Source organism: Hemiscyllium ocellatum, unplaced genomic scaffold, assembly GCF_020745735.1.
Source record: "Hemiscyllium ocellatum isolate sHemOce1 unplaced genomic scaffold, sHemOce1.pat.X.cur. R1, whole genome shotgun sequence".
NCBI lineage: Eukaryota > Metazoa > Chordata > Chondrichthyes > Orectolobiformes > Hemiscylliidae > Hemiscyllium > Hemiscyllium ocellatum.
In genome coordinates, this window is record NW_026867603.1 from 440,138 (window position 1) to 446,448 (window position 6,311).

The following is a 6,311-nucleotide window of genomic DNA, read 5'->3' on the forward strand; positions in this document are numbered from 1 at the left end:
GCAAAGTCCAGCACGAAATTTCTCCAGGAAATCGATCTCTAAATCGCTGAAAAATATATTGAATTCAACAGATGGTTATAGATCCATAGAGATCTACAAAGCAGAACACACCCACTGCGTCGACACAAACAAAGACTCTATCTAATCCCACTTTCGGCCCTTGTCCCACTGCCTTGCAGATCCTTGGTATCACAAGGGCATATCTAAAGGGCATTTCTGTACGGGCAGGGAATTCTGAATACATACCATCCTCTCGGTGAAAGGTCTCTTACCTGCATCGCCAATAAACCTTCAGCCCTTTCCCCTGTCCCGTTATCTACAATTTCCCTCTATTTTAAGATTCTCTGCTGAAAGCCACGACTGGATCTCAGTCGACCTCACCTCTGAACCACTGGCCCTGGTTCAAGTAATGTTTCTCCGCCCTCCCCATGGAGATCATTTCAAATTCCCTTGCGCTCTAGCGTTCCGAATTCCCAGCACAGGGAACAGCTCGGACCCAGCCTCCCCACCATTCCTATGCTTTGACCCTCTAGATCCAGGTTAGCTGAAGCCCAGGATTCAGTCAAGGGTTAACTTAACGCGTCCCATCTACTTGAATGCTTCCTGCTCACACCCACCCACCCACCCCAGCAGCCTCTGACCTGACTCTCCCTTTCCAATGGTGGCCTTTATTCAGCATTGGCTCCCCGTGTCCCACTTCTCAAATTCAACCAGCCCCCGAATTTCTCTGCATTGTAGGTTCCACTTGCCTCTCTCCAGCCCCTTCCACCCCCTCCCCCTTCTCCCTGTCGTTTAACGTTACCCTCCCCACGCTTCTAATCTCAACTTCGGAATTGCCTGCAGATTCTGATATTTTGTTCCCCCATAAATAAACGTATTGTCGGTCCGAGATAATGTGAAGAGTCGCAGCTACTTGGAAGCCACCAGAACAAATCTCCCTCCCATCTGGGGAAAAAAAAAGGTCATTGACTGATTCTCTGCAATCACATTGCTGCCCTCCCTATCACTGTCCATTTTACTGAATAAACTGAAGGTTGGTGTGCAACGCCACACATAATTAAGAAGGCAAATGGAGTTTTGTCCTTCATTGCTAAAAGGGATTGTCTTTAAAAACAGGGAGGTTATGTGACAGCTGTATAGGGTGCTGGTCAGGCCACACCTGGAGTACTCCATGCTGTTTTGGCCTCTTACTTGAGAGAGGATGTATTGGCACTGGAAGGGGTGCTGAGGACATTCACTCAGTTGATTGAGGGGGTTAGCTTATGAGGAGAGACTGAGTAGACTGGGATTGCATTCATTGGAATTTAGAAGCTTGAGGTGGGGATCCTATAGAGACATACAAAGTTATGAACGGAATAAATATGATAGAGGTAGAGAGGATGCTTCCACGGGTGGGGGAAACTAGGACAAGAGGGAATAGCCTCAAAATTAGGGGGAGCGGATTTAGGACGGAGTTAAGGCAGAACGTGTTCATCCAGAGGGTTGTGAATCTATGGAATTCCCTGTCCGGGTCGAGGCTTCTCCTGCGATTGTTTCCGAAGGTACAACACATAGATGTTTGAAACAGTCAAGGAATGAAGGGTCATGGTGAGAGGGCGGGTAGATGGTGCTGCGGTCATGGAAAGGTCAGCCATGATCCTATCGAATGGTGGGGGGCAGGCTCGAAGGGCCAGGCGGCCTCCTCCTGGTTCTTACGTTCCCAGCCCCTTATGTGTCTGAGCCAGCTTTGAGAAGATTTGTAGCTCAGGTTGAGGTCCTGGACGTCGGTTCGCTCGCTGAGCTGGAAGGTTCGTCTCCAGACGTTTCGTCACCCTACTCGGTAACGTCTTCACAGTGGGCCTCAGGTTTGGCCGGACGTTGCCTCCCCTTTCTGCCGCAATTTGGCGCATAACTGGTGCCATGTACCCATATTCTCCTTTCTAACCTGCTAGATAAGTACCGTTCACAAGCAATCTGCTACATTCACTGAGGAATCAATTAAGGACAGCAAATCACTCAAACCAAACCTTGAGTTAGTCAAAGCACTGAGAGAGGCAATGGCCATGGCTAGATGATTAATCCAGAAACTCAACTAAGGTTCTGGGTACCAGTTTCAAATCCTGCTATGGCAGAAGATGGAATTTGAATTCAATGGAGAATCCAGAAGTCTAATGATAACCATGAAGCCATTACCGAATGCCAGCAAAAAGCGAAACCATAAACCATCTAGTTTACTAATGCCCTGTAGAGGTGGAAACCTGTTATCCTTACCTGGTAGACAGGAATTAGAATACTTACAGTGTGGAAACAGGCCCAACAAGTCCACACCGACCCACTGAAGCGGAACCCACCCATACCCCTACACCTAACACTACGGGCAACTTAGCACGGCCAGTTCACCTGCCCCGCACATCTTTGGACTGTGGGAGGAAACCCACGCAGACACGGGGAGAACGTGCAAACTCCACACAGTCAGTCGCCTGAGGCGGGAATCGAACCCGGGTCTCTGGCGCTGCGAGGCAGCAGTGCTAACCGCTGTGCCCGCCCACTGAGTGCATGAGTAAGCCATTCGGCCAGCCAGCCAGTCCCACCATTACGATCATGGCTGATCACCCAGAAAGGGTCAGTTAGACTCCGAACGTCAGCCCTTTTCTCCCCTTACAGATGCTGCCAGACCTGCTGAGGTTTTCCAGCATTTTTCTCTTCCGGTTTCACATTCCAGCATCCGCAGTAATTTGCTTTTATCCACACTCAGTATCCTGTCCCTGCCTTATCCCCATAACCAAGATGGCCAAGTGTACAAGATGATTAGGGGTTTAGATAGGGTTGACCATGAGAACTTTTTTCTGTGTATGGAGTCAGCTATTACGAGGGGGGCATAGCTTTAAATTAAGGGGTGGGTAGGTATAGGACAGACGTTAGGGGTAGATTCTTTACTCAGCGAGTCGTGAGTTCATGGAATGCCCTGCCAGTAACAGTGGTGGACTGTTTATGGGCATTTAAATGGGCATTGGATAGGCATATGGAGGATAGTGGGCTAGTGTAGGTTAGGTGGGCTTGGGTCGGCGCAACATCGAGGGCCGAAGGGCCTGTACTGCGCTGTATTTTGCTACGTTCTAACCCTTGATTCCACTATCTTTAGGAGCTCTATCCACCTCTTTCTTGGAAGTCTCCAGAGATCCGGCCTTCTGGGGTAAAGCCTTCCACACACCCACCGCTCTCTGGGTGAAGAAAGTTTTCCTCAGCTCTGTCTGATCTCTGCAGAGCTCCAGCAATGTGGTTTTACGCTTAACTGCCCTCTGGGCAATTAGGGATAGGCAATAAATGCTGGCGCGGCCAGAGGAGCCCACATCCCCATGGAAACACTATTAATTAAGATGCAAGACTCCGGAACTAACCATGATGAAGTTTATCCGGAACAGAATGCCTCGGTCTGCGAATTATGTATTGAATTCTACAGACTATTGAGACGTAGAGCACTTCAGACCAACCCATCTACCACGGGCAAAAACCACCATTTAATTTTCCCAATGCTGTCTTCCAACACTTAACCTTGGACGAAGAAGTGTATTGCTCGTCACTCCTTCAACGTTATGAGGGTTTCTGCGTCTTAGCGCCCTTTCGACAGCGAGTTCCAGATTCCAACCAACCCCGGATGGAAAACAATTCCTTTGACTCCCACTGGCGTCTTTCCTTACCCCTGTTAGCTCAACAGGACGCCATTTTCTCCTGACCTCAAAGAGTGCGTCAATTCTCTTTAGAAAGGCTCAATTGAATCACGCTCTCATGACAGCACATTCAACATCCAAGCTCTGTTTTATTTTAATATTTATTCCTTCACATGTCTGCTGTTTCATTGGTGATCATTTCTCCTGCTCATTGGATGCTGCCTGACCTGCTGCGCTTTTCCAGCAACACATTTTTCAGCTCTGATCACCAGCATCTGCAGTCCTCACTTTCTCCTCGATCGTTTGAAATCCCCCGCGTTATGATGTCTCTGGAGAGATTGCGTCCAGCTTTCTCACCGCTTCCTCGCTCCTATCTTGATACCCTACACTTCTGCTTGCAAAGCCAAGAGTCGTTAAAAACTCCACAACTAACTGTTAGAACATGCCTGGCCCCCTTTCGGATGAGTTTTGGACTTGAATACCGAAGTCCCTCTGCCCCTATGCTCCTGTCAAAGTTGTATCATTGAGCTGATATTTCCTTTCCATGATTCTTTGACGAACGTGCATTACTCTGAGCTGAAATTCCTGTCGTAGTTATCTGCCCTATTGGCCAGCTTGTGTTTTGATACTCCATGCCCCTTCTGTTAAAGCCCAGGATCCAAGCGAGTGCCTCTGGGCACGTTCTCACGCCTTGCCTGATTCCTCTTCACGTGCGTCCAGGGCTCTCGGTCCCTACTCTCCCCTTTACAATGGCATTGCCTCTGGGTGTGCATCTTCCCAAATGTGATGAGGTAGTCCGGGCAAATAGGGGCGAGGAGAATCCAAAAAGATTCTGCAAACACATGAAGGACAAAAGGGTGGAGAGTGTTTTCTAATTGGAGAGAAACTTCCGAAGCCTGAAGTGCAAAGAGACTTGGTAGTTGTTGTGGTTCTGTTCGCCGAGCTGGAAGTTTTTGCTGCAAACTTTTCATTCCCTGGCTAGGGATCATCATCAGTGCTATTGGAGCTTCCTGTGAAGCGCTGCTTTGATGTTTCTTCCAGTATTTGTAGTGGTTTGTTCTTGCCGTTTCCGGTGTCAGTTTCAGCTGTAGTGGTTTGTATATGGGGTCCAGGTCCATGTGTCTGTTAATGGAGTTTGTGGATGAATGCCATGCCTCTAGGAATTCCCTGGCTGTTCTCTGTCTGGCTTGTCCTATGATGGTAGTGTTTTCCCAGTCAAATTCATGTTCCTGGTTGTCTGAGTGTGTACACTCATTTGACTGGGAAAACACTACCATCATAGGACAAGCCAGACAGAGAACAGCCAGGGAATTCCTAGAGGCATGGCATTCATCCACAAACTCCATTAACAGACACATCGACCTGGACCCCACATACAAACTACTACAGCTGAAACTGACACCCGGAAGCGGCAAGAACAAACCAATATAAATACCGGAAGAAACATCAAAGCAGCGCTTCACACGAGGCTCCAATAGCACTGACGATGTTCCCTAGCCAGGGAACGAAACGTTTGCAGCAAAAACTTCCAGCTCGGCGAACAGAACCACAACAACGGACACCCGAGCTACAAATCTTCAACCAGACTTTAAAGACTTGGTAGTTCTCGTCCAGGACTCTCTCAAGGTCAACGTACAGATTGAGTCAGTAGTTAGAAATACAAATGCAACATAGAACATAGAACAATATAGCACAGAACAGGCCCTTCGGCCCACCATGTTGCACCGAACATTTGTCCTAGCTTAAGCACCTATCCATGTACCTAAAGGTCACCAATGATTCTGACTCTGCCACTCCCACAGGCAGCGCATTCCATGCCCCCACCACTCTCTGGGTAAAGAACCTACCCCTGACATCTCCCCTATACCTTCCACCCTTCACCTTAAATTTATGTCCCCTTGTAACACTCTGTCTACTCTATCTATTCCTCTGATCATCTTATAAACCTCTATCAAGTCACCCCTCATCCTTCGCCGTTCCAATGAGAAAAGGCCTAGCACTCTCAACCTATCCCCGTACGACCTATTCTCCATTCCAGGCAACATCCTGGTAAATCTCCTCTGCACCCTCTCCAAAGCTTCCACATCTTTCCAAAAGTGAGGCGACCAGAACTGCACACAGTACTCCAAATGTGGCCTTACCAAGGTCCTGTACAGCTGCAACATCACTTCACGACTCTTGAATTCAATCCCTCTGCTAATGAACGCTAATACACCATAGGCCTTCTTACAAGCTCTATCCACCTGAGTGGCAACTTTCAAAGAGCTATGAACATAGACCCCAAGATCCCTCTGCTCCTCCACCTTACTAAGAACCCTACCGTTAACCCTGTATTCCGCATTCTTATTTGTCCTTCCAAAATGGACAACCTCACACTTGGCAGGGTTGAATTCCATCTGCCACTCCTCAGCCCAGCTCTGCATCATATCTAAGTCCCTTTGCAGCTGACAACAGCTATCTACAACTCCACCTATCTTCGTATCGTCTGCAAATTTACTGACCCACCCTTCGACTCCCTCTTCCAAGTCATTAATAAAAATTAACAACAGCAGAGGACCCAGAACTGATCCCTGCGGAACTCCACTTGTAACTGGGCTCCAGGCTGAATATTGACCAACTCCCACCACTCTCTGACTTCGACCGGTTAGCCAGTTCTCTATCCAA